Source organism: Alligator sinensis, unplaced genomic scaffold (genome assembly GCF_000455745.1).
Source record: "Alligator sinensis unplaced genomic scaffold, ASM45574v1 scaffold61_1, whole genome shotgun sequence".
NCBI lineage: Eukaryota > Metazoa > Chordata > Crocodylia > Alligatoridae > Alligator > Alligator sinensis.
This window is the reverse complement of record NW_005841986.1, coordinates 2,803,480-2,830,547: the sequence shown is the minus strand read 5'-3', so window position 1 is coordinate 2,830,547 and position 27,068 is coordinate 2,803,480. Positions and strand designations below refer to the sequence as shown.

The 27,068-nt window shown below is 46.9% G+C and overlaps 1 protein-coding gene across 1 annotated transcript in view; it reads right to left on the bottom strand.

Moving 5' to 3' along the window:
- Positions 1-27,068, bottom strand: part of SORCS3 (sortilin related VPS10 domain containing receptor 3) — a 355,271-nt gene that overhangs the window by 118,269 nt on the left and 209,934 nt on the right. The window lies entirely within an intron of this gene.

The window sequence follows — 27,068 nt, the reverse complement described above, 5'->3', positions numbered from 1 at the left end:
CCTCATGACCTGGCTGGGAGCGCTCCGAGCCGTGTCATTGGTGCCCACCTGAATTAGGAGCATGGGATAGTGGTCTGTGGGTTTGAGGAGCTCTGGGATCCTCTCCGCAATGTCCCGGATGCGGGCCCCTGGGAAGCAGCAGACTTCCCGGGCTAAGGGGTCGGAGCGGCAGATTGGCCCCTCAGTCCCCCTCAGTCGAGAGTCTCCCACAACAAACACCCTACGTTTTGTCTTGGGGAGAGCAGGGTTGGGAGCTGCAGTTGGGTCATAGGATCCCAGCAAGATAAACATCCAAATGTTTCTTGGATCCAAATGGTTATTAGACTAGCCTTATCCAATCATGTGGTTCGGCACAGTAGCCCAATCATTGAGCAGAAGGGCAAACATACATTTATATGTGACTCGTCAATATTTTTTGGACATTTCAATTAAAAGTACACCCAAGGAGTGAGTGGCAAAAATGCAGGGCCCTTTCCAACCAACTGATAGCTCATGTGACATTTTTCAAAACCCCAAGTAACACACTTCCCCTTCTAACCAACAGGTTCCTTCAATTTTCAGGTGTCTCTCCCACACCTTCTGCCTGGGAGATGCAGGGAATCCTCACCTGCTCCTTCTCCTGCAAGGCTCCTTCCCTCCTTCTTCACTAACTCCTTCACCCAGGAGGCCACGTTTTCCTGACCTTCTGCCCAGAAGCCACACACAACCCTCCCATCAATCTCAAGCTGTCCTTTATAACTCCCAACCGGCCTGGTTCTCAATCACGTGCTGTCATCATAGGACTCCCTGAATTCATGCCTATCATTTGGGGAGATATACTAGGTGCACCAGAGCCCTCACCCTCTTAACAGGTCAGCTCTCCTTGTGACAACAATCCCTGTACCAAAAACATATGAATAATAATATTGTAGGTTTGCCAGAATTGTACTAGTTTCAAAAAATAAATCGGGCATACATAATAACATCTAATACTTTCCAAAAAAATATGATTTGCATTAATCATCTGAAGATACCTAAGTGAAGTGGATGGGAAACTTCACTAATAATGATTAAGGAATTTACAGTCTTTTCTCCAATGCATGATGAAGGGTTTTTGTGCCCAAAAGATTGCAATTAAAGACTTTTTTTTGGCGAAAAACCTTATTCGTCTAATAAAAGATATCATCTCTACTATGAGTCCTGATTGCATTTTCCTTTAGACCTATACGGCTACAACCTGGATACCTGACTAATAATGAGTATCACTCAAGCATAGGAAAAAGTGAGTCTTTTAAAACAATTCAATTTCCCGTGAATTTTCTGCCCTGTTCCCTTCATTAGTTTTAATATGCCTGATGACCTTATTAATAATAAGATGACAAAAAAGGATGAGGGGCAACATCCCTATACTATTCTGCTGTTAGATTAGTGTTATATTTCAAACTAAAATGCTCACAAGGCAATATCACACAACCCTAAGATCGTGAGAGCCCACAGAGTGTCTTGAGGAGAGTAGAAGAGACTGAAAAGCAAGACGTGTCTCATTCTTATTCTCCTCAACGCAAGCCCTCTTCTTGCCTTAAAACGCTTGATCCCAGCTGAAGTCTATGAAGATCCTCAGTCACTGCCTTTTCATTACTTTCCTTATATATCTTCCCAACAGCTGGAACAGCTTGCCCATGTTAGCAACACATGAGTTCTAGTCTCACAACTAAATGGTCTTCACACATTTTGTTCACAAAAACTTCGGTCGAAGGATGTTGGGTATCCCAGCTTGTAGCTACATTGGTCTAGACCAGGGGTGGGCAAAATGCAGCCCGCAGGCTGGATGCAGCCCGCCAGGCCATTCTATCTGGCCCGTGGGACCACTACAAAATTTAGAAAATTAATATTTATCTGCCCCTGGCTGCCTGTCATGCAGCCCTCAACAGCTTCCCAAAACTCAGTAAGCGGCCCTCCGCCCAAAATAATTGCCTGTCCCTGGTCTAGAGGCAAAAGGAATCAGAACTTGTGGTACAGGTGACATCTTTTATTAAACCAACTAGGATTTTTACAAATTTTCCAAAAACACGAATTTTTTTTTTGGCAAAAATCTAGCTGGTCTAATAAAAGATATCAGCTCTACTATGAGTTCTCATTCCTTCCATCTAAGGATATAACGAATAAGTAACAAATCCCCATGGTTCCTTGAGATTGAGCTTTGCCACCAGGGCTGCAGACCACCTCAGAGACAGATCCTCCGGCTCCAAAAATATTGGCACTGCTACCACTGGGACTCGCCACTGTGAGAGTACTATAGTGCCTTGGACACACATCATTGAGCAGTTCTAATGCCATCCAGATTCATTAGAATCCATTAAAATATTTATTTTTCATTTTATTTTTTTTTGACAAACCAGCACAAAAACGGGGTCCGCCTCCCATCTGCCTGGCCTTTCCGGTCAGGAGCATTCTTGCCAGGTCTAGCATGGGCAGCAGCGTAGCACCACAGGCACCTGCTTGTTCCCAACTTCTTCTCTTACTCTTCCCTTCTTTTCTCTCTAACAGATTGCACAGGAGCCAGGCAGAGCTCCCTGCCCCATGAACTGTCATCTTGCTAAATGGCTCTATGCAACCTTGCAGGTACACAACCAGCGCCGCTGCCTCCTACCTCCATGGCTCTACCGGACCAGACACAAAGCACAGGGCAGGGGTCTCAGTGCTCTTCAGCTGACAGCACTCGGCCTTTCAGGTGCATACAAAGAGGAGGAAAGATTTAATGAAACTCAAAAGCATAAGCTTGACTAGGGCATATAATACCATACCTCACCCTTCTAAGTGCCATGCTGCTTTACGCCTCCTGCACCTATGAGCATTGAGGCAGCAGGCAGAAACCTAAAGTGCGTACAATGCCCTGTAATCCCGAGGGGGACCTTACACAACAGCTAGACCCCCTCCTACCTCCCTGCTCTGTTCATTTATCTCAGCTCATAAGAGAAAGAGCTGAGAGAAGAAGGTGCAGCCAGAAGTGACGGTATAAAGGTCACTTTTTTGCTGACACGTCCCCTGGCTCCTGCTGATGCAGTCTTCCAAAGTGGGAGCCTTGAGCTACCGTTGCAACTGGCTCAGGACTATTAGCCAATTAATAACTCAAACTGACTCCAAATCCCATTAGAAAGGACACTACAGTTGCTTTGTTCTTCTTCTTTTCTTTGTACCTTGATAGTGTTTGGCTTTCCAGAGCCTTTCTTCCCTTGCAATTTCTACTCCGGATTGAATTAAGTGTTTTCAAAGGTTGAAGGACTGATAGTACCAGGAGCCACATCCCTATCTGTATCCGCAGGCAAAAGCAGTGTGCTTGGATGCACATTGACTCGGCTATTTTGCTAACGTTTCAACCCTGAGTTGAAGGAACAGCAGGTTGTGGGGAGGGAGAGAGGGGAAGGGACAGCAAAGATGAGCATCTGAGCTCCATACTTTCTGCACCCAGGAAGATTTTAAAGAAACTGTACCTAGTGACTCCACCGTGCAACTCAGACCCAACTGGGGGAAATGGTATCATTTAAAATTGATAGAGATATGCTTTTAAAATTAAACATGCGATATACTCTACAAACTATAATATTTAAAAATGGATTTCTACATACAGACACACACATCTATATGTATATACATATATATATGCTACATACACATACATATGCATATATACACGGATGTAGTAAGCAACAAGTTGATGCTTCTGGATCATGGTGTATGCATAAGATGTCATGAGGAATTTGAACATATGTCAAGGCAGGCTGCCCAGACCTCCCTTTAGACCACTGTCTTCCTCTTCACTCTCTAGCACCCTCCTAGAGATGCACTGTGGGCTCTCGCAATCTTAGGGCTGTGCAATATTGCCTTGTGACCATTTTAATTTGAAATACGGCACTAATCTAGCAGAAGAATAATATGGGAATATTGCTCCTTGTCCTTTATTTGTTGTCATATTATTAATATGATCGTGTTCCTCCAGGCCTTTAGACCATCAACACAGAAATTCAAAGGCCAGACCGAGGCTAGATACTTGGTGCCTTGATGACTGTAGTTATATGCACATCTGGGACTTAAACCCAGGTCTCCCACATGGTAGACAAGGATTATAGCACTGAACCACAGCAGCGGGTATACATGTATGTATGTATGTATGTACGCACGTACGTACGTGTATGTAAGTGTGTATGTTCCATGTATTTCCCATTCTGACTAATGTGGCATATTCACTGGGTACATGTTTGCTTAAAATACACATTTTAACAACCTAAGACCCGCAGGCAGAATAGGGCCCACAAAGACGTTTTATCCAGCACGCGAAGTCAGAAGGGCAGCAGCAATTGGTGGCGGAGGGAATCAGCAGCTATCAGCAGCAGTGGGAACCAGTGGCAACTGCCAAGGAGGAGAACGGTTGCCAAAAAAAATGTTAGAGCAGAAAACGTTTCCCTAAGTGAGGCATGGCAGGGAAGGAAGGGGCAGCTCAAAAGTGAGCCAGGCAGATAAATGGGGGGAGAGAGAGGTGGTGTAATGACTCCCCTCCCCACGCCTGAATTCATGAGAAGGTCGGAGACGGGCACAAACTGCACTACTTTTGCTGAGCAGGGTTTTTTGGGAACAGTCTCTGGGAGTCTGCTCGGTCTCCAGCTGTCCTTGGAAATGTCAGTCTAATGCACCTCAGTGAAATCCAATGGGCATCTGCGACAAATGATTTGCATCTGCATCAACACCGTGCATCAAGCCTGTGTTGCAAGGCCAAACATCCAAATCATCCTAGAACAGGGACCAAGCAACCAGCCTCAGCAACCCACCAACTGAAGGCTTGGTCTTCACTGCAAAGTTTTGACTGAGAGCAATTCTGTTTTCCAGATAACGAAAAAACCCCACTATATATCCAGGGGAGAGATGAGCGGGTGTCTACCACCATAGCTCTACTAGCAAAGCTCTGGCAGCTGCAGCTTCATAGCATAGACAAGTCCTAAGACTTTTTTTGCCAGCTGTCTGCCTGGTTTATGAACTACTGTGACTGCTGCGTGCAGTCCTACCCAGGAAGCACTAAAGCATATAAAAGGCAATGAGACTTCAAGAATATGCAGGCTCAGAAATTCGGCTGTTGCAGGCTGAGATGTCAGAGTGAAGGAGATCATCACTGCTCACGTAAAGAGACAGAGGAAATGGATGCAGACTACTTAAGAAGGTTGTTTTGCTCTAGACTAAGATGGGAAGAAAATGGAAAAGAACAAGGCAAATTTTATAGTCAATAATATGCAAAGGGAGGGGGAAAAAATACACAACCCGCTGCCGTAGGCAATCGCAACTAAATTAGTGGATGTTGCTAATTAGTCTGCTGAAATTTTCATTATATCTTCCCCTAGAGGTAAACAAACACTGAGGTATATATCCTGATGGTATAAGACATGCGGCATGTGTGTCTAATCCAACCAGGATAGCAAGCAGGCATGTGGACGCAGCCAGATGTGGGCATGGGAGCTCAGCATGCTAATCCAAACCTGTCTTGCTATATTAAGCTATACACAATATAATTCAGCCCAGTTGCCTGAATCACATGGCCATTCCCAACATGCCCCAGGCCTCTTTCTCTAACACTCAAAACCTTGCGTTGCTATTCATGCCTGTGCACAACGGTTGTACCATGGCACCATTGTGAGTTGGTCATTGTGACAGAATGTGATATTTTTCTGTAATCTTTCTGGGCATATACCTCAGTTTCTCAGCCTTGCTAGTATGCTGTTATACAGGACTGAATGGCTGGACTAGAAGCTGGTAAGATGTTGGTTTCCCCCGTAGAGACATGTGGGCTTGCTAGAGAACAGGCCATTAGGAGCTGAATTAGGCCCATTCATACATGCAAGGAGTCCCCCGGGGGAATACAATGGAAGCTCTGATCACTGGAATGTTACTTGAAACTACTGGCACCCAGTAGCATGGATCAAACAGATGCAGTGGACATAAACTATTTTTAAAATGCACAGCAAGAAATGTGGGTCAGAGACAGCACAGCTTCCAGAGCCACTTCACGCTGGTCACCCTTGCTGACGCTTTACATTTAACCACTCTGAACCAGGACATGCTCTCATATTCACTTTTGGCTGCATATCTTCTGTTGAGGGTGAAGTCCCTAGTAGGAGCGGAGCCAGTTGGAGGTCACGGATTAGGCCACCCAACAAGAGGCATGTGAGCAAAGCAAAGCATGCCTCTCGGAGCCCGTAGTGACAAGGGGGTTCTCCATCACTAGAAGCTACAACCTGGGGACAGGGTCAAGGAAATCCAGATAAGACCATGTAAACACAGAGTCCCAAGCAAGAACACCTCTGGCATCCATAGCCATAGTATGTTTTGCCATATCTTATAACAGATACCATGCTTTCAGATGCTACAAGGCCATGGCAAACCAGACCCACTAAATGCACACTTGCGCTACAACAGGATCCGTCATACAGAACATGAACTTTTTCTCTTGAAGACTGAATACCCAGAGACCTCGCCTAACAGTGTTAGACTGTGGTACAGTCTTTCCACGGATGGGGGACTGCCCCACGGATTGGGGGCTTAGCACGCTTAACCTTAGGGTTGAACAAAAGCAGAAGTGAGGATGCTACAAGGATCTATCTTGCGTTGGTCTGCAGGGAGTGGATTTTTAGGTCTTTCCCAGCTCTAATTTTCTGTGATTCTATAATTATGGGTAGGAGCAATTGCAAAGAGGGTTAATCGATACAATGAGGCAGAAAGCTGCCAAGTGTCTGCACTCAGCTAATTTCTTTACTTCTGCATAGAGGCAACACATATCTGCTTAGTAAAAGGTGCCAGGGAAACTTTGGTTGGTAGAATATGGGTGTGTCTACACGAGATGCTAAATGCACAATAGACTAATGCGCATTAGTGTGCCACTGCAAATGTTGTGATAATGCACTAATGTGCAGTAGAATTAGTCTACTACACATTAACGCCACGAAAAAAAACGTGCGCTGATGCTACTGCACGGTAGCACCAGTTACTGCACATTGGGTGCATCTAAATGTTTATTAATGCACCTTAGATCCTGCGCAATTAATTTACTACTTCCTTAACAAAGTACTAACTAAATGTGCGGTACTGAAAGTTACTGCTCAGTAGCACCGGTGCCTGGTTATTTAGTGATGCTTACTGCGCATTAGCCTAATAACACTGCGCAGTAGGCTATTAGCATGGTTTTTGCCATGACACGCTACTGCGCAGTGTTATTCGGCTAATGCGCAATAAGCATCCTGTGTATACTCGCCCATTCAGTTAGTACCTGTTATTACAAGTACTAAGTTTAATGTGCAGTAACCACAGTGCATGAATGAACATGCAGATGCACCCCATGAGACTCTCAATCCCAAATCTGTGGCTTCAGCAAGAGGTTTAGATGTTCCATCCAGTGACCTCACAAAAGTAATATTAACTGAGAACTAGATTCACCCAGGCAGCGGGCATATCTCCTTTGTAAACACTGCACACTCTGAGCGGGCAGCTCTTCTGCTAGGGTAGATCTGGAATCATGCTGCATATGTATCTGCATTAAATAAGCAAACTTCTCACTCTTATTCAGCTAGCCAGTCCCAGATGATAAGCAGAGGTTGGTGGGGGTCACTTAAAAGCCAATGTGATTGGTGACTTCCACTACGGCAGAGGTTCCCAACCACCAGGCCACAGCCCGGTACCAAGCCAGGAAGGGTTAGAATCACAGAATCATAGAAAGAAAGACCGGAAGGGATGTGCAAGATCATCAAGTCCGGTCCCCTGCCAGAGGCAGGTGGTAATTGGGCTCAAATGAGCTGAACAAGGTATTTGTCCAGCTTCCTCTTTAAGACCACCAGAGATGATGACTGCATCACCTCTGATGGAAGTGTGTTTCAGAGTCTAGTGAACCGTACAGAAAAGAAGATTTTCCTTATGTCCAGCCGAAACTTTTCCTCAACTAGCTTTTGTTCATTGATCCAGGTCTTCCTGGGGGTAGGGAGGGGGCTTTTCTGAAAAGTTGTTCTCCTAGATCCTGGTGTTCTCCCTTGACATATTTGTAGGTGGCTATCAAGTCACCCCTCAGCCTTCTTATGCTCAGGCGGAACAAACCCACGTCCCAAAGTCTCTCCACATAGGGCCTGTCCCTCAGGCCCTTGATCATGCAGGTGGCCCTTCTCTGGACCCTTTCAAGCTTGTCCACATCCTTCTTGAAGTGTGGTGCCCAGAGTTGGACACAGTACTCCAGCTGTGGCCTCACCAATGCTGAATAGAGGGGGAAGAGCACCTCTCTGGATCTATTGGTGCCACATCTGCTGATGCACGCCAGAGTTATATTTGCTCTGTTGGCAACTTTGTCACACTGATGCCTTATATTCATCCTCTGGTCAACTGACACCCCTAGGTCCCTTTCAGATGCAGTGCCAGCCAGTGGACCACCACCCATTGTATAGATATGGTAAGGGTTCTTCTTACTCAGATGAAGCTCCCAGTATTTGTCCCTGTTGAATCTCATATGGTTTTGTTCAGCCTATAGGACCAGCCTGCCATGGTCTTCCTGAATCCTTGGCCTGTCCTCTGATGTACCTGCTTGTCCCCACAGCTTGGTATCATCCACAAACTTAATCACTGCACTTTTCGCTCCCTCCTCCAGGTCATTAATAAAGATGTTAAAGAGCACAGGCCTGAGCACTGACCTCTGGGGTACACCACTGGAGACGGCCTTCCAGGATGAGGTCATGCCATCCATTGTGACTCGTTGGGATCAGCCGCTGAGCCAGTTCCCAACCCACCTCACTGTAGCCTGGTCTAGGCCAGTACTCTCCAGCTTCGCTGAGAGGATGTCATGGGAAACAGTATCAAAGGCCTTGCTGAAATCTAGGTAGATACCACCCACCTCCTGTCCCATGTCCGGGTGGTTAGTTACCTGGTCATAAAAGGACACCCGGTTAGTTAGGCATGACCTTCCCTCTGCAAAGCCATGCTGGTTGCTTCTCAGTACCCCACTGGATGCAAGCTTGTGGCTGATGGCCTCCTTGACAATTTTTTCCAATATCTTCCCCAGGACTGAAGTCAGACTGACTTGTCTATAGTTGGCAGGGTCATCCCTTTTTCCTTTCTTAAAGATGAAAACTACGTTCACTTTTTTCCAGCTGTTAGGGGCAACTCCTTAGGGTTAGCTGCCAGTCCACAGTATGCCGGTCACTTCTGGTCCACAGTATGCCAATCCGCAGCTTGCCGTGTCACAATTTGCTGGTCCACAGTATAAAAAATGTTGGGAACCACTGCACTAGAGTGAGAAGCCTTTTTCTGTCAGCTCTTGGAAGCACCAGGATCCGGAGGGGCTGGCGAGGAGGAGTGGCTGCTGAAACCTGCAGACACTGTTGCCTTGAAATATTCTGATGTCATCTTGTAGTTCATGGATACTGAGAGCGTCTACATGTGCACGGTTACTGCACAGTAACTGAAAGTTACTGCACATTATGGGTGCACGTCTACACATGTCCGCCTGTACTGCACAGTAACTATGGCGACATACACCAACTTGGGCGTAAATTTGCAACCTCCATGATGCATCAGTTACTGCACTTAGTTACTGCGCAGTAAGGCACATGTAGACACCAAGGCACAGTAACACTGTGCATGTGGACTGATTTGGGAGTAACTTTACTTCCAAGTCAGTCCACACACAGCGTTACTGCACTGTAATGCCAATACGTGTAGACTCCAGTCTAAAAACCGCTTACTGCCCAGTAACTTACTGCGCAGTAAGTTACTGTGCAGTAAATGCATGTGTAGATACATCCACTGTCTATCGGGGCACTTTACATCATATGGTGGCTGGTTCAGAAAGCAAAGCCTACAAGAAGACCTTGTCCAGGCTGCTGAGAAAGGATCTGGTTGTGGTGAGAGCTCACCAGACTTTGCAGTAGTTGAAATATTTTTGTTGCAAATTCTTTCAACCATATTTTTTTCCTGAAAGAATGGAGAATTATTTTTTTTTAATGTATTGTTGTCTTCTAGATTTTCATTATTTTTGACGCAACAAAAAAACCCCACATTCTATTGATGCAATTTTTGAAAAATAAGCACATATCACTTTTAGTACGATGTTTTCCCCTTCCTTTTTCTTGTCCTTTTTCTCTCCATCCAGCCTCCCTTTTGTGGAGAGAGAAAAAGAGAGAAATAGAGAGAATACCCCCAAACCTCCTATGCCAAGCACATTTTTCGTGCTGAAAACTAAAATGAAACAAAAAAAAGCAACTAAAACTTTGTTTTTAAGCAAAAACGTAAAAAATGCAACAGAAACCAAGGGGCGGGGGGGGGGCAAAATTTTTCATTAAAAAAAAATTAAACAAGTCAACCAGCCCTACTTTTCAGCCAACCACAGAGCCCTAGCTTTGGAATTTTTTTTTTTGGTCCAACGCCCGGAGGACTGACATATTGAGTAAATTAGGCAGCTTCTGTACTTGGCCAGTTCTGCATTACAATGAGTGTAATACCTACTGCATTGTGATGAGGCTCAGTTAGCTACTGTTATGAGGCCTCATGTGAAAGGCCTTTGGAAAGGGAATCACTATGGCATTACTGCCCTGGATATTCGAGGGCCATAAACAACCCTTGTTTCAGAACAATTTAGACTAGCACAGCACATGCTCTGTGCTCTAAGTATATAACCGTTATTTCTTCCGCTCCGGCACTTTATTCAAGGACCTCACTAAGCCTCTAGCTCCATTTCATGCAGAGGAATATTCAGAAGATTCATCAAATCCAACTGAGTTCCTGTTTGGCACAAAGTGTCTCGAATATGAGCTGCTCTATGCAAAATGGTGCACTACAGAATTAAAAAAAAACCCGCTCGTTTCCCTGTGTGTTTAATTCTCTCATTTGTATGAACATTTTCTGATTGCAAACATGACATGCCTGATAGGCTAAGGCTCAGTGATCCGGCTATTAACAGAGTCCAAGGCAAAGCAATGGGGCCTCTGAAAAGCTTCAGAGTGGGAGCATTGTTTAATAAATGAGTGCAGCAGAAAAGGCATAAAAATAAAGCTTAAATTGTCCAAAGAGGGGATGCCAGCACGGCACTTGGCACAGACAGGATGTATAGGACATGCTGATGAGCCCTGTATGCCTATGGGTGAAGCATTGTACATTGTATTAATTAAGGAAAGATGACTTCCCACTTCCCCCGTTGCCGAATATCACAAAGAATCACCCTGGGACAACATCTAACATTCTGGAAATTAATTTGCACTTCAATTTATGCACTTCAGGGTGAGGTAAAGCAAAACCAGATTTATGACTCATCTCTTCCCCCCTCCGAGGGCTGCTTCTCTGGGCTTCTGACACCATCCAGAGGAGAGCAAATAGGTCGTTTCGTTCTTTGACTTTTAACTAGCAACTGAGAGAGAGAGATAGGGATAGGGGGAGAACGAAGAACTACTTCAAGATAAACTGGGAAGAGCAAATGCATCAGCGCATCTCCTTGCTTCCCTCCCCGCAAAAGCCCGTTCGGTTGGGTGGGATCTGGCAGCTTGTTCCAAGTTAGGTGTGAGATGCTCATTTATTCCGACAGCCGTAAGAGGAAATACAAAGAAGCAGGAAATGCAAAGGACTCTGGCAGTTGAGAAGAGTTTCACAGTCGCGGGTCTCTTCCAAGAAAAAGTAAGTCTGTGTGACAGTGATGAGCCAGAGAAAATATTAGATGTTAAATGAGCCATCAGAGCCTCCAGGAGGCAAAAAAACAGGGGGCAATCAATCCAAGCAGGAAACGCAAAACCCTAAACCACTGGAAATAGAGATGGGGTGGAAATATGAATGGTTACGCTGGGACTCTTCCTGCGAGGGATGCTGATGAAGCCCAATCACCAAGTACAAGGCTCTGAGTTCTCAACACGCTCCTCGATCTCCACGGCTGGTATTCCTCGAAGGCAAACGGCCCGGACCAACAGCAGAGAGATGTCACCTGCTATTTCCCCAGCACCTAACTCATTTCAAAGGCAGCATTTTTAGGTCTGTGAGCAAGCTCCATGCCTCCCCAACCTCTGTATGAAAGCAGGGAGGCACTGCAGTACAGCCGGGGGGGTGCAAGCAGAGGAACGACTGGCACGCAGGGTTGGGGAGGCTTCGGAAATCGAATGAACGACTGTCTGGTCCCTCTAGAAACTTGTGTAGCCTCCGTCACCGTAGTATCTGGACACGTATGCACCATGTGATATATTATCCCCATTTTATTATACACTGGTGGAACTGAAGGCAGATTAAATGATTTGCCCAAGGCCACGCATGGAGTCTGGCCTGTGTTGGGAACGTGACCCACATCTTGCTTGAGACCCAGTCAGTGCCACAGCTAATAAGGCATCCTTCCCACCCCAGCAGCTCACACTACAGCGTGTAAGCTGGTGATCTGGGTGCTAAGTTAACACTGATCCTAACCCCTGAAGTTACAATCTACAGGGCAGCAAGTTTGATCCAAAATAGGCCTCTGTCCCCAAGTTAGAGAATGGCCCGTTTCGTCGAGTTTCTTCCAGATCAAAACAGCACCGGGAAGGCAGGCAGCAAAAATGAAAAAAAAAAAAATTGCTTTGAAATAACAGTTAATATCAAGTTTTCTCAGCCCTTATACAGGCTTGGGATAGCTTTAAACCTGGCTTGGGGTGTAGGCATGGGTTATTTTTGATATGAGACAGTTTCCTCATCCTGAATCCCATGCAGCTCCAACTGGCCTCTGTTATGGACAGTTTAAAAGTTACGGTGCTTAAGAAAAAGTTGGCAAAAAAGTTTCCTGTCACTAGAGGTCATCGTCCTGAAGAAAGAAGGGCTGAAGGACCAGGACAGAGCAGGGGGGGCAGAAGCTTTAGCTGCCTAGGGTGTGCGGAGAGAAAAGATCCTCCTATAGTTTTTAATCTGACTCTTTTTACCAGCACTAAAGAGACTCATCAGGATGGAGAGCAAAGGAAAAGCAGCTGGAGGCTGTTTCTAAGCAAAGTCCAAAGAGTAGAGTCAAAGCACAGTGTTTTTTAAAAAAGCAAGGATGAAGCTCAAGTGAGTAAACTAGATTTAAAAAAGGGCACATTGGTGAATCCTGGATTCTCACTTTTCCACGGAAGTGTCCTTCAGCCTAGAATTGGGTTTTCAACCGAATTAAATAAACTCGAGAAAAAAAGACCTCCTTTCCACAAAGAAAAACATTAGAAAACTAAAAACCAAGGAGCCTTTAAGACGACTGATTTTTTTTTCTGCAGTTTTCAGATAAAAGTTTCGAGTGGGGTTGCTTTTTTAAAAAAGAATATAAAAAGATGACATTTTCATCAGTGAGGAAAATACAATTTCCAGAGGCCCCTTTAAAGTCTATGCCCACATCATCTTTACCTGGCACAGAACGTGCATGATGTCTGAGTCCCGGTTACACCCCTTCCAATTAATCTCTGAACACGGTCCGAGATACTTGTGGCACACGTCTGACTGTGTCTTTCTCCCCGCGGTTTATTAGATCCCACCCATATGCCTGCTTCTGCGGCGTAATGACATTGCTATGATGACCTGCATTTGTTAGTCCAGTTAGTCTACATAAGGCACAGCAATGCGAGTCGCCGACTTCCCAACCTTGGTCCAAATCTGCAAGAACGACTGAAGGAAATTCGTCTCACCTGCATTACCGAAAGGAATCTGCCGTTTAAGCAATAAGGTGCTTCTTGCTTGCGTTAAGTTCTCACTTAAGGATGGCAGGATTAAACTAAGCTCACTCTGCAGAGGAGGCTCGGGGGAATACCAGGGAACGAACGGATGAAGTTTCAATTTCTTCTCTTGCCGAGAATGAATTCTGCCTCATAGAGCTCCTGATGAATCATCATTTTAAAAGGGGTTGTTAATTTGCAACAGGCAGAAGGCATAAAGAGGGATCTCCTTATCTTTAATGGATGCTATTGAGCGACGCAAATGGCTCGCGTTTAAATGAGTGTGGAAACATCTTGTCTGCTTTGCCATGATAAGAGACTGTGCTTACCACGCGCAGCATGGGTTCGGCTCAGCCCATTGCATAAAAGCACCGTTTCACTAGGTGACGGGCAAACTTTCCAAGGTTCGGGTGGTCAAAAAATAAGAATCAGAATCTATCTGATTGTCCTCGACAAAAAAAAACAACAACCCCATTTTGAAGAGCTCTGGCTCCTGATTTCAGCCTGAAATAGCCTTGGGAAGTAGACGTGGGATCTTTGCCTGACTCCTTGCATCGTCACCACACCAGAGCAAAATTTCAGCCCCGAATTTCAGCAAAAAAGCTTTCCAGAACACAGGCAAGGGGATGTGCTTACAAATCTGAATGAAATGTCTGAGCCGCAAATCAGGAATAGGGAAGGGGTGAAATGAAGGTGTTTGCCCAGTTCCTTTAATAATTGGTTCGAGAAGTCCAAAAATAGGAGCTGGAGGACTCATGGTAGAGGCAATATCTTTTATTAGACTAACTAGATTAAAAAAAATGTTTTAAAAAAGTCTTTAATTGCAAGCTTTCAGGCACAGACACCCTTCATCAGGTGGAAAAAAATAAATAGGAGCGGAAATTTCGGGCTGATTTTCACAAGTGCGCAGAAGTAGCCAAGCTCTGCTACCACTGAAATGAGTGGGAGTTTTAGCATCAATTCACTGGGAACGAAGCTAGGCTGTGTGTATTAAGGAAAATCCCCTGGATAGGCCCCTAATCAGGCTGCATCCATTTTCCAAATGGCTTCTGGCAGCTCCAGCCAAAGGTGGTTGGGGGTCGTGAGGTCCTTGCCACGGTGGAAACATCAGCCAACTTATCTGGGAGTCTAACTCAAGAGCATCGTTTCACTCTTGCATTTGCCTAAATCTGGGTGGTGAAACCCACTCCACAAACATATTTAAAAAAAAAGCAGCAGGACCATAGCCCCTGCTTTGATCCTGAAATCCAGGATGCCCCGTGGCCTGCGTGTTTCTAGGCAGCGTCAGGCCCCCTGGTTGGTATGCATGCTCTCGAGGGAAGCTAATGTGCCTCTTTGCTTGCGCACAGACGCACTTAATGAAGGCATCCAGCAAGATATTAACACATGCTTAAAACACTTAGAAGAAAAACAGAGCAATTACGGGAGCATGGTGCAGAGTAAGGTTCAAAGCAAAGCTAAATGCATGCAGAAAGAGAAGCAGCCTGGATCAAGCCAGCCAGCAGAGGGTACAAAACCAGTAGCGACACACACGCCAGCCGGCTGGCCTTTGGTTTGCTCTGTCAAGCTATGGATGTTCCCCATCTGCCTAAGTAAGATGCATTATTGAATGTATTAATTATGGAGGGCTGGCTCTCAGTGCTTCCTACTACAAAATAACCCAGAGAATTACCCTGGGACTGCAACTGCCAGGCTGGAAATTAATTTGTGCTCAGGTGTGCGTGCATTGGGGAGAAACAGAGTGAAGGCAAATGAAGAAGGGCTGCAAGGGTCTGCCCAGCATCAGAGGGTGGTTCAGGCTTTAGCCACGAGCCTATGAACAGCAGGACTAACTCTCATGTCATAGAGTCTGCTCCTTTGACTCGTGATAGCCTGCAACACATGCAAGCAGAAGGAAGCTCCTGGAGAAGAAATGGAGGTTCCCATTGCATGCAATGCAGGTAGGCATTGAAGCCACGTTGCCCATGCATCTCTAACCGTCAGAACGTGGGGAAGGAGCCGAGCTCTGGATCTGCAGAACAGATGCAGCACAGCTGGAGTGTAGGCTCAGTGCCAGCCAGGGCAGCCACTTCCAGGTTTAGAGATGAGTTCAGCCCTTGGCTTCCCTTCTACAGATACGAATAAGACAGTGAACAGCAAGCAGAGAGTCTACACCGAGCAACTCGTTTTGTGCTCAGCGCGAAAGCACTGCATTAGCGTTGTTCCCCTTCTCTCCAGCAAGGAGCCCATTTTGGGGTACAAGGTGCGAAGCCTGGGAATTCAGCGTGTGGGGGAAGTAGGGAAAAAGGGTTTTAAAGCCCACCAGACAGGAGGCCAGCAGGACCTTCTCTCTGAGGCTGTCCCCATACCAATTTTCATCTACCGCCCCAAGCAGGACCTCCGGGATGGCGTAGGAATGGGCTAGGGGGATGCTCATCCTGCTCCCACTGACCCTGCAGAGGAAAAGTCCCACCTACAGCAGTCGTTTCCCAAGGGAGTATCTGCAAACAGCAAGAGCTCTGTGCTGCCTGAGCCATAGCAGGACAGAGCCTCCTCGTGCAGGTCCCTGGCCTCTCATACATCCAGTTAGGGTTGGACATGTGCAATTTGGCTAGCTGCATAAGGTGAAAATAATCCCCTGGAGACCTTTCCCAAGAAGATTCATTACAGCAAGTCATCCCCAGAGCCTTCTCCCCAGACTCTCTGTTCTCAGACAGATGGTCGTCAGTAGGGATCGATGGTCCGTGTCCTACCCGGGATTGCCAGCGGGGTGAAAGGGAACAGCAACTGGCCCCAGGAGCACCGAGGCCCTGAGAAGGCATCAAATGAGGACGACTTTCAGTAGCCGCAGACCTCAGCCACAGCAGAACTTGCGACATGAAGCGGAAGGCAGCACATTTAAAACCAACGGAAAGAAATATTTCACCTCCAGCCCGACATGCTGTCAGCCTGGGGCGTTCATTGCCATACCGTAGTAATGTCAAGAATTCAGAACTCGGCTATTTATATAGAAAAGAACATCCCAAGTTACATGAGTAGGGATTTAATAAAAGAGCAAGGGGTGTATTACACCTCACCCGCCAAGGCAAAAGAAACCCTTTAAAGGACAGGGTCAGAAAGAACCATCCCTTCTGGGGAAATACTTCCAAAGTTGCACCTTTCTTGCATGTTCCTGTGAAGCAGCTAGTTCTGGCAGCTCGTAGAGACAGACATGGGATGAGATGGACCACAGGGCTGACAGCATATGGCTGTTCCCATGGTTCTTTTCCTAATTACATCTGATGGGTACCATGGAGGAAAGGCTTATTTACATGTATTTCCTCTAGACATCTTGTAGCGGTTAATAAAGCAGCTTTACAAAATGAGAAAGCTGCAATGCTCTTGACAACGTCGGGTCTAGGAGACTTGGTAAAAAAAAAAAAGTTCTGACTGTGATTTAAAATGTGATATTTACCCAAGGGAGAGGCATAATGCATTTAAGAAAAAAAGAACATCACGTAAGTACACATTCAAGCAACAAAAACTCTCAAGTCCTTTTTTCAATGCATCAGCTGCTATTCAGAGCTCAAATTGATAGTGTTAGGGACTAATTCATATACCACATGCCTTTTATAAACTGAAGCAATTATTCAGCTGAGAAGGTAAAAATGCACCAAACAGTAGCAAATGCCTTTGTTTCTTTTACTCCCATATAAATTGAAAACCATTTTATTGTCCAACTAATAATGTTGTTGTTGGGGAGTTTTTTTTATTTCCAAAGAGGCAGCCCAGGTGAGGCCACGTTCCTGAAGAATCTGGAATAAACTGGGTAGGAAGCCCTGGAAAGTACTTGCAAACTGGGAAATGAAGCGTCGACCTAACCTTAACGGCAAGATAGCATACAAGGGGAGGCTTTGCAACAACCCAAGATGGGTTCGCAAAGACAGGCACCGATGTTGTTTCCTTTTCAATGAAGCTCCCAGTTCTCCTGGGTTATCTCCCTGCTCTCCTAAGAGTGCTGGCTATTCAGCGTCACAGAAGCCACATGCCCAGCCAGTCTAGACCCTCTGTAAATAAGATGCAAATCCCTGACTGGAGCTCCAATGCTTCACATCACCTGATGATTTGTCCCCAACTTCTGCACATCCCACGAACTCTTAGAAAGCATCTCTACGTGGACGTCCACATAATGCAATGCTGCACAGCATAGGGACACCTGTGCTAGACCCAAATCAGCCATGGTCATCTACATGGCATAATGCAGCGCTCTGTGGAGATGCTGGCTTGCATCTCAGAACCAGCCTAGTCATATTATATAGCACTCCACACCAGCTCATTAGCCCTGCTTCTAATTATCCCTGCCAGAGAACCACATTGATGTGGCTATATTGCTAATACCGTATTTACTTGAATATAAGTGAACCTGAATATAAGAAATAGTTAGATTCTATATATGGAAAATGTATACATTTGTTACAATGTTCCAGTATGGAAACTAAGTACTGGAGGGTTGCCTTGAATCCCGCCCCGACTGCTACAGCACAGAAAGTCCTGGCTGTGGGGGTGAGGCCAGGTGGCCTTGCCTTCTGCTCCACCTACTTCTTCCCCCGCAGCCTTCCTGCCTGCACCCCCCCAAAGCCTCTGCCCCTCACCCCACTTCTTCCCCCGCTTAGTCAATCAGCAGCACCAACACCGATGCACAGCCAGGCAAGGGCTGAGCTTCCTTGTGCTGTACTCCACAATGGAGCAGTCTCAGCAGTAGAGCAGGAGAAGCTTTGGTAGCTGATTCAATGCAAGGGAGATTCAGCCCGATTCAGGAACCGAATCTCCGAATCAAAATCTAATCAGGAGACCGATTAAAAGTTCTGAATTGATTGGAAGCATCTAAATTGATTCGGAAAAACTTCAGAAAAGATTTGGCTGCTTTGGAGATTCATCCATAGACTAAACAGGCAGCTGATACAGCTGCCTCCAGCTGGTAAGTGTGTTGGGGTTGGGGAAGACGGGAGGGAAGGAGGCGGGGGGTGGGGTGCGGGATGCAGGTGTGGCAGTGCTGGGAGTGGGGGGTCTGCCTGGCTGCCACTTCCCCAGCCAGGGTGGCGGGGGGCAGGATGTGGGCACGGCTCACTCCAGGCAAAGGGGACAAGCAGCAGCAGGGCATAGCCCTCGCTCCCAGCATTGCTGCGCCCGCATCCCTGGCAAGTGGCAGCAGGGCCGAGCCCCCACTCCCAGCACTGATGCAGTCAGCCGGAGCCCAGCACTGCTCAGCCCCAGCAGCCCCAGCTCCCAGACAGCTCACAGCACCCTGCTGAGCTGCGCTGCACCCGCACCATGGGGCAGCTGCCAAGTGGGTGCCCAGTGGCAGGGGGGTGCAATCCCCACTGCCCTGTGCTATGCAGGCACACTCTGCCACAAGCCCTCAGAGGCCCTGATCGCTGCTGCCAGAGCCAGTGAGCAGCATCTGACAGTAAGGGGTGGGGTGGGGGGGTGAGGCAGAGACTAAGGAGTGGGGGTAGGGGCAGAAACTATGGGGAGCTGCGGGTGCAGGAAGGCTGCAGGAGGAAGAAGTGGGTAGGGCAGAGAACAAGGGAGCCGCCTGAATCTCACCCTCGCCCCCACCTTGTTTGCCCAGGAATGCACACAGTGGCGGGACCCGCCCTTCCCCTGTCCCCGCACAACCCAAAACTAGCCACTCAGAGCTCAGTCCCACACCCCACCCCGGCTGGTCAGCATCTGTTGGCACCCCTTTGCTTCTGGGGTGGTCACCCCACTTGCCCCCTCCTTGCTACAGCACTGTTCACGTGAATACAGCATCAGCAAACATGCACATAAATGGATTGAGCAGCACATTTCTGTTTCAGGTTCAATTCTTTTTTTTTAAATAAAATTGAGATAAAGTTCCAAATGAAATGTGAGTTTGAATGGAGAGTTCAAAGCATTTCACTTTGGAAACGGTTGAAACAGAATGTTTCAATTAATTTAGAATTGTTGAAGGGGTTTTTTGACAGAAGCAATTTGTTCAAGTTGACACACATTCGTGAGTTGTCCCTGTGGACTGGAATCTTCATTTTTTTAACCCAAAAAAAGTCTTTGGGCCCCACAAAATTCTCCAGCTCTACACATATGTTCGATACCCACCTTTGCCACTGAGTGACTGTAATTGTAAGCAAGTCAGTTTGGACCCGAGAACGGTTAAACACCCCACGCCAACTGAAACCAGTGTTAATGCATTCTGAAAATGAGGTCCTTCATCTGATAGTAGGCTTGTTTACATGTGGCCTTTTTAAGTGGGATTAACCCAAAATCACCATTTTTAAGGTGCATTAAGGGCACATGTCCACACATGTGTGCCCTTAAAAAGCCTTAAAAATTGCAATTTTAAGATAATCCTGCCTAAATTTGATACCTGCTTAAAGCAAGTACCAAATTTAAGCTGGCATAGCTAAATCGCATTAGCCCACATGTAGATGCTTAATGAGCATTAATGCAGCTACACATGGACTAATGCGATTTAGCTATGCCAGACTAAATTTAATGCGCATTAACACATGTACCGGTAGATGTGAGCCTAAATTGCCTTAATGCGCCTTAAACAAAGGCGTGCATAACTACATGTGCAGACATGTCTAGCATCTCCATTTATGCACCCTTTAAATGGAGAAAAGGGTAATAAAGATCAGTTTGAATATTACAGTGAGGTTTAATCCATTCATGCGTCTTTGAAAGGAAACCTCTCAACAGATGCCAAGTCCTGTCAAAAAAATATTTCCCCTTCTCTGGACCCTAAACAATTATGCAAACTAAGACCAAACTTTTTGCCATTTTGGATGCTGGGAAATTTCAGCCTCAAGCTCAAAATTTAACCATGATTTCTAGTGGCTGGACACTGCACTTAAAATCAATGGCCACGTAATGCATTTTTGTGTGCACGACAGGTTTCCTCTACGTCTAATCCATGGAGGATAGAAAAAGCTTGAAGCCCTCCTCAGCCCCTGAGCCTTAGCTCTGGAGATCCGTAGATCAATCCCCCTTGTACTGGCCAAGAGGTGGCCCACAGCCCCAGTCATTTGATGGACATACAGCTATATTATACATCATTCCTAAACTGGAATTACAACTTCCATCCTCTAACACCATGTACAGCCTTGTTTTAATTCTGGGGGGAAAAAAAATTGAATGCGGGATTACTTAACAGTCAATTTGACATTTACAAAACTATGTTTTCTTAACGCTAGAACTGGCTGTAAAAACTCAAGTGATGTTTCCCTATCACTACGTAATGACACCATCTGGTAGCTCGCGATTAGTAGGTTTATCATAGAGACGCATTTTTTAAATAATTGCTTCATTGCTGGCTACCGTTTCTGGTGAGGCAAGTAGAGCTCATCAGGGATATATATATATATATATATATATGAGAGAGAGAGAGAGAGATGTATAGATAGATAGATACACACAGTGCAGCTATATAGAGACAGACATAGAGACAGACATAGAGATAGACATGGAGACAGAGGCAGAGACAGAGATAGACATAGAGATAGAGACAGAGAGAGAATCTAGTGACCATTGAGAACAGCTCACAACTCCAGGGAGGACAGCTCAGGTCCATGGGAACTAATATATTAGTTAGTGAGCTGTTTCCAATAGTCACTAGACAACAAGACACGGAGCTGCAGATCTTTGCTTAGTGTTAGGTCCAAACCCAGAACATTTAGATGCATTCAAGTAACTCCCCCCACACCAACACACATGATATTCCTCTTTCAGATGCCTGTCAGCACCTCCCAGCCTCCTTGGAGGACTTGGCCTGAAACTACAGCTAAATGGGCTGCCTGCTTTGGTTTCTCTTTCTGCCTATGAGCAAGCCAGAAAGGTGGGAAAACCTCCAGAGAAAACCTGCTCTTATGAGCAAGTTTGCAGCCAAACTCTTGGGTGTTGGTCTCAAATAACTCCCCAGCATCTGGCTTTTCTTCAGCGGAAAACAAACAAAAAAAATTAAATTCCCAGCGTCTCCTCTCTGCAGTTCATTTCTTGGCCACATTAACACGGCAACGAATGAGCTTGTGCATTTGTGCATCGCTGTCCCCTGAGCTGCTCCAGTGGGAGTTGTCCAAGGACCATGAACTCCCATTCCTGGGGCCAGGTCGAGCTCTGTGGCTCTTGGGCAGGTGGCTTTGGTGCCTGTGAGTGATGAGCACAAAGTTGTCGGCGGCCAGAGGTTTGCTCTGATGCAGGAGTAAGAAGAGAGCTTTGTTTTATACTCCAGATTGCTTACCTTCTTGCTTGCTTAAAAAGGAGAAAAAAGAATTGGCAATAAGTGAGCTTGGAGATGTTGCTTTTCAGAGCCAGAGGAGTGTGTGTCCTATTTTCCTCTCCCCCCAGCCCCTCCCGCACCCCCCTGCTGATGTTCTCCATCCAGCTCCTCTGTAATTAGTGTACACTTCAGTGTCTTTTATAGACCAGGCTCATTCCAGGGATTGACCTTCTCCATGCTTCAAATCCCCTTGCATCCATCAGAAAATGCTGTGCATGCTAAATCCAATTCCCTCAGGGGGCCTCTCCCTGCTGCTTCTGGCTCCAGCTTTGACGAGTTCACCCAAATTACTGGAAGGCGGCTTCTTAAATAGCAGGAGACTGGCAAATACTGGAATATGACAGGCCAAGAAGGGAGGAAAGGACCCCACGTGAAGTACCCGCCAGCCTCCGCTGTTGGTGGAGCATGGCGGAAACACCCGAGTCCTCGAGCAAAGCAAAGGCTGCTGCAGGGCGGAGGGAGTTTGCGTCTGAAGTTGCGCGGGAGAAGCGCTCGTGGTTGTGCGCACTCTGCAAATCCAGGCGGGTCCTCCAGAGAAGGGTGGACAGGGAGATGATAGATAGATACAGCCATTCAGCTGACTGGCCAGAAAATGCAGGGCACCTTGAAAAAGCCCCTGTTTGAGGGAATGAAATGATTAGGCGAGAAAGGGCTTTATCACTCACAGAAGCATCTCTTTAATGGCCTGGATGTTTTTTCCTTTTTAAATCTACCTGTGGTCTGTATATAGTCCTAATTCACATGGTATCCCAGGGGTTGGAAAGAACGGCCTCTGTCATCTACAGAGATTCAAGATATACCATACCTAAACCAACTCTGATGGGGTCTGTCCAGCCTCTTCCAAAAACCTCATGGGATTGAGATCCCACCACTGTCCTGAGCGGCTTGGTCCACCATCCTTGAGCTCTTACGCTTAAGAAGTTGTTTTCCCCATGAGAGTTCGTCTAAATCTGCTTTGCTGTGGTTTAAACCCATTACCCCATGCCCTGCCCTCTGTGGCAAGGGAGGACATTTTTTTCTCCGTCTTCTTTACAGCAGCCTTTCTTGTACTTCAAAACTGTTATAGTGCTCTCCCTTTATCATCTTTTCTCCAAGCTCACCAGGGTGAGCTCCTCAGGCCGTTCCTCACACCGCTGCCATTCCCACCCCTGCAACATCTCGGTTGCTCATCTCTGGGTCCTCTACAGCAGGGGTGGGCAAAATGTGGCCTGCCAGGCCAGTCTATCCCACCCATGGGGCCCCTAAAAATTTTAGAAAATTAATAGTTATCTGCCCCTGTCATGCAGCCCTTGATGGCTTGCCAAAACTCAGTAAGCGGCCCTCCACCCAAAATAATTGCCCACCCCTACTCTACATTTTCTCCGCATCTTTTGCAGACCACAGTATTTGAGCACCTCCCCCTCTCTTCCCATCACTCTCATGAAGCAGGGAAGTGTTACTGTCCCCATTTTATAAACAGAGAACCCAGACACGGGGAACATGTGTGGCTTGTCCAAGGCCACACACAAAGTGAGCAAGGAACTGAATACAAATCTCCTAAGTCCTAGCTGAGGGTATTAACCACCGAACCATCTGCCCATGCCACCTTTTTTAGGTACTGAAGCCCCAATTCAATAAAGTGCTTGTCTTCAAACACATGTGAATGGCCTACTGACTTCCAGTGCTCAGCTGAATAGGACAGGATGACCGGGTCTTGCATGAAGCACTCTCCAAACTGTTACTATTACATAAAGCAGGGTATCCACGGCCTTCTTAGCACTGGCACCGATGCTCTGAGCATGGCATGCCCACCTGCTCCTGCTCCCTCTCTCCATATAGGCTGCTCCTATGGGGATCCATGTAAGACCATGCCCGAGACCTTGGTCCCCACTATACTTGGATGTGGTCACTAGAGGCAACCCCCCGAGTGGGTCCACCCGTGCACTTGTGGGTGTGCAGTATGTGAGAGTAGATGGGTGGGGTGTCTACACAGCACCTGCTAAGGTGCAGACAGACCTCTCGAAGCTCAGACCTGAACCACAGCTCATTCACAAGCTATGGCTTGTTGCAGAAACTACTGAAAGTCCATGACTTGTGCAACACACATCATGATCTTAATAGTCCCTTCTGGCCTGAGAACCTAAAAGCATGGGATATCCTGGGCTTTGGGCCCAGGCAATTATTTGGGAAGATATTATACAGCTGAGAGAGAAAGAGGCAACCTCTTCTTGCCATGGTGATTGATTTTAGTGGTGACCTGGCAACACTGGGACTGAGGAAAGCTGGAAGAGCTGTTTCCAGCAGGGAAGGATCTTGACAAAGCTGCTTCTGGTGACATCTTTTTCATTGCAATCAGCTGAATATCACCCTATTTGATGGAAGAGGCTCCTCTGTGCCCTCCCAAAAATGCTAGGAGGAGCCCAAAGTGGTGTCTTGTCTTATGACTGATTTCTCTATCTCTCTCTCTGTTGCTATTAGTCTCCCACTCCTCCTCCAGAAGTTCCCCTAAAACATGATCTGTGTTTAATGACAATGAAACCTACAGGGCACATCTCTCTGAAATGTGCAATGTCCCATGTCTCCACCTGCTACCCACTCCACAGAGCAAGAAAACAAATCCTCAAGCTGAAACGTGCTGCTTTCATTGTTGCCTCCCCAAACCCCACAAAAGCCGCCGCAGTCTGCGGCATTAGAGAAAGCAAAGCGACGCACCAGCCAAGAAGAGCGATTGCGTTGTATTGTCCCAGCCTCCCTGACCCTTGCATTAAGATAAGGCGTTTCAAAAATCTCACCCTCTCTGGCAGCAGCCTAATTCGTTCTCCTGGAAAAGTTTATCATCAAGGGGATTCTGAGACCTCTGAGCAGAAGAAAGATGTCTAGCCGCTGCTCGCAGTAGTTGTAACTAGGGATGACCTCCGTGTTTCTGAAACGTGGGCTCTGGACTTGGCAACCTGCTGATGCTTTTGAGTCTGATCTCAATTTTTTCCCAAATAATACATATAAAGCCGACACTTAAAGCTGGGATGATCAGGGTGCAGCCCTTTCCCTGGTCTGCTTTAAGTATGCTGATGTGCAGCAGAAAAATAGCTTCAACTACGAATTAGCTCCCTGAAGGAACTGAGACCTTGGTTGAGACCACAATTTGCCCTTGCCCAGAAGGAGGGTAAAGAGGGTAACCTGTTCCCTCCCAGACTATCTGTACAGGGGGAAAAGTAATCATGCACAACCAACACATGGTCCTTTGGGACAAGAGGCCCCAGATTCCCCTTGTCCCAGGCTGAACAGGAAATAAGGCCACGCTGTAAAAAGCATGTGCACGCTGGGCATGTCTACACGAGACGTTTACTACGGAGCTGTCTAATTAGCTCTGCAGTAAAACATCGCAGTCTACATGTGAAGTCCTATTAGGATGGAGTAAACTAATTAACTCCACTGTAGGATAGTACTGCCCAAGTCAAGTACTGTCCTAAAGCGGAGTTACTCCGCCACAACGCACGTGTAGATGCTGACAGGGCTGCTTAGGGCATGAGGGTGCTTCAGTGCAGGGGCTGCCTGCTGGCTAGCCTGGAGCATTCCCAGGCTGGCACAGGCTGACCCCCTGGGTCCCCTGCCAGCCAGGGCTGCTCGACCTCAGCTCAAAATGCTGCAATCTTGGGTACACATGCAAACGGCATGCCCAGGAGCAATAAGAAGTGCTGCAAACTGCACCGGAGCTTATTCAGGCATGCTAATGCACGTGTCGATGCACCCACTGAGTGCTCATTAGAGCTGCTCAAAAAATCAAAAGAAAGATACATAGAACATGTCAGCTTTTCAAAGGCGCTTGCCTTTTTGCTTTTAGGGGTTTGCAAAGGACCCTTTAAACATTTCTTTTAAACAGTAAAATCTTTAAAATATGTTAACAGCAAGGCTGGTGAAAGAATTTCTTCTAAACCAGGGCTGTCCAACTGGCAGCCTAAGGGCGACATGTGGCCCTGGAAGGATTTACATGCAGCCCTCAGGTTCCTGGCATGGCTGTCGCTACCTTCCCCTCCCCTTGTTGGTCCTTCCCTGGAAGCTGGCTTTTTCAGGCTTCCCCCACCCTCCTCTGGCTTCTATCTCCTGCCCCGGCTCCTGGGGGACAGGGGGGGAGTGGGATGCTGTGCTTGAGGAGCGGGGGAGCTGGGCTGCCTGTGCTGCACGCGGGTAGTGGGGGGAGGCGGTAAGAGGGCAGCACACATGGATAGGAGTGTGGGCGGGAGCTGGACTTTCTGCACAAATAGGAGGAGGAAGGGAAGCTGGGCTGTCCATGCTGCTAGGGAGAGCCCGGGAGGGAGGCCACCCACCCAGCAAGCGGCTCTCGGCCTGCAGCCCATGCCTCACGCATCCCCTGGGACTGAATCCCACAGTGTGTGTGGTCCTCAGCTACCCAGAAGTTGGACAGCCCTGTTCTCAACTATTCAGACAGCAAGTTGACTTCAAACAGAAATGAAATCTCTGATGAAAGCATCTTCTCACTTGACCTAAGAGCCACATACTAAAAGCACCTAAAAAGTCTAGGCACTCAGGAAATCCAGGTAGGTGCCAATTTTTAGGTGTCCAAATCTTATTGAGTATCTGGCCTTCAGGTTTTTCTGAGCTTAGTTCCCAATGGTTTTCACTGAGACTTCAACTCTGAATCAACTATTTTTTCCCACTAAACTTAAACTCTTAAGTCATCAGGGTGCTTTTAAAATGCTGAATTCCTCATCGAGCCCCTGAGCCAGTTACCCAACACTGTCAATGCACCCTAACAGATCAGAAAAATAGTGTGCTCTTTAATTAGCCTGTAAATAGCAAACCCGACCTGCAAACGTGAGCACCACGTACACGAACTCACAACTGGGGACACACTAAATAGGAAACGTTAAAAAGGTGTTATTTTATAGTCATGCTATAAACCAGGGGTCAGCAACTTTTGTAGGCAGCGTGCTAAAAACATCCACAGCCTCAACTTGTAAGATGTTGGTGTGCCAGGGGCAGATGATGGGGGAGCCACAAGGGACCCAATTCCTGTTGTGGCCGCGCAGCCCCAGCCCCTTTCCCACTGTCTGCCCTGAGATGCACGTGCCAAGCAAAATGCCTTCGCACGCCATGCTCTGGCACCCGGGCTGGGGTTGCCTACT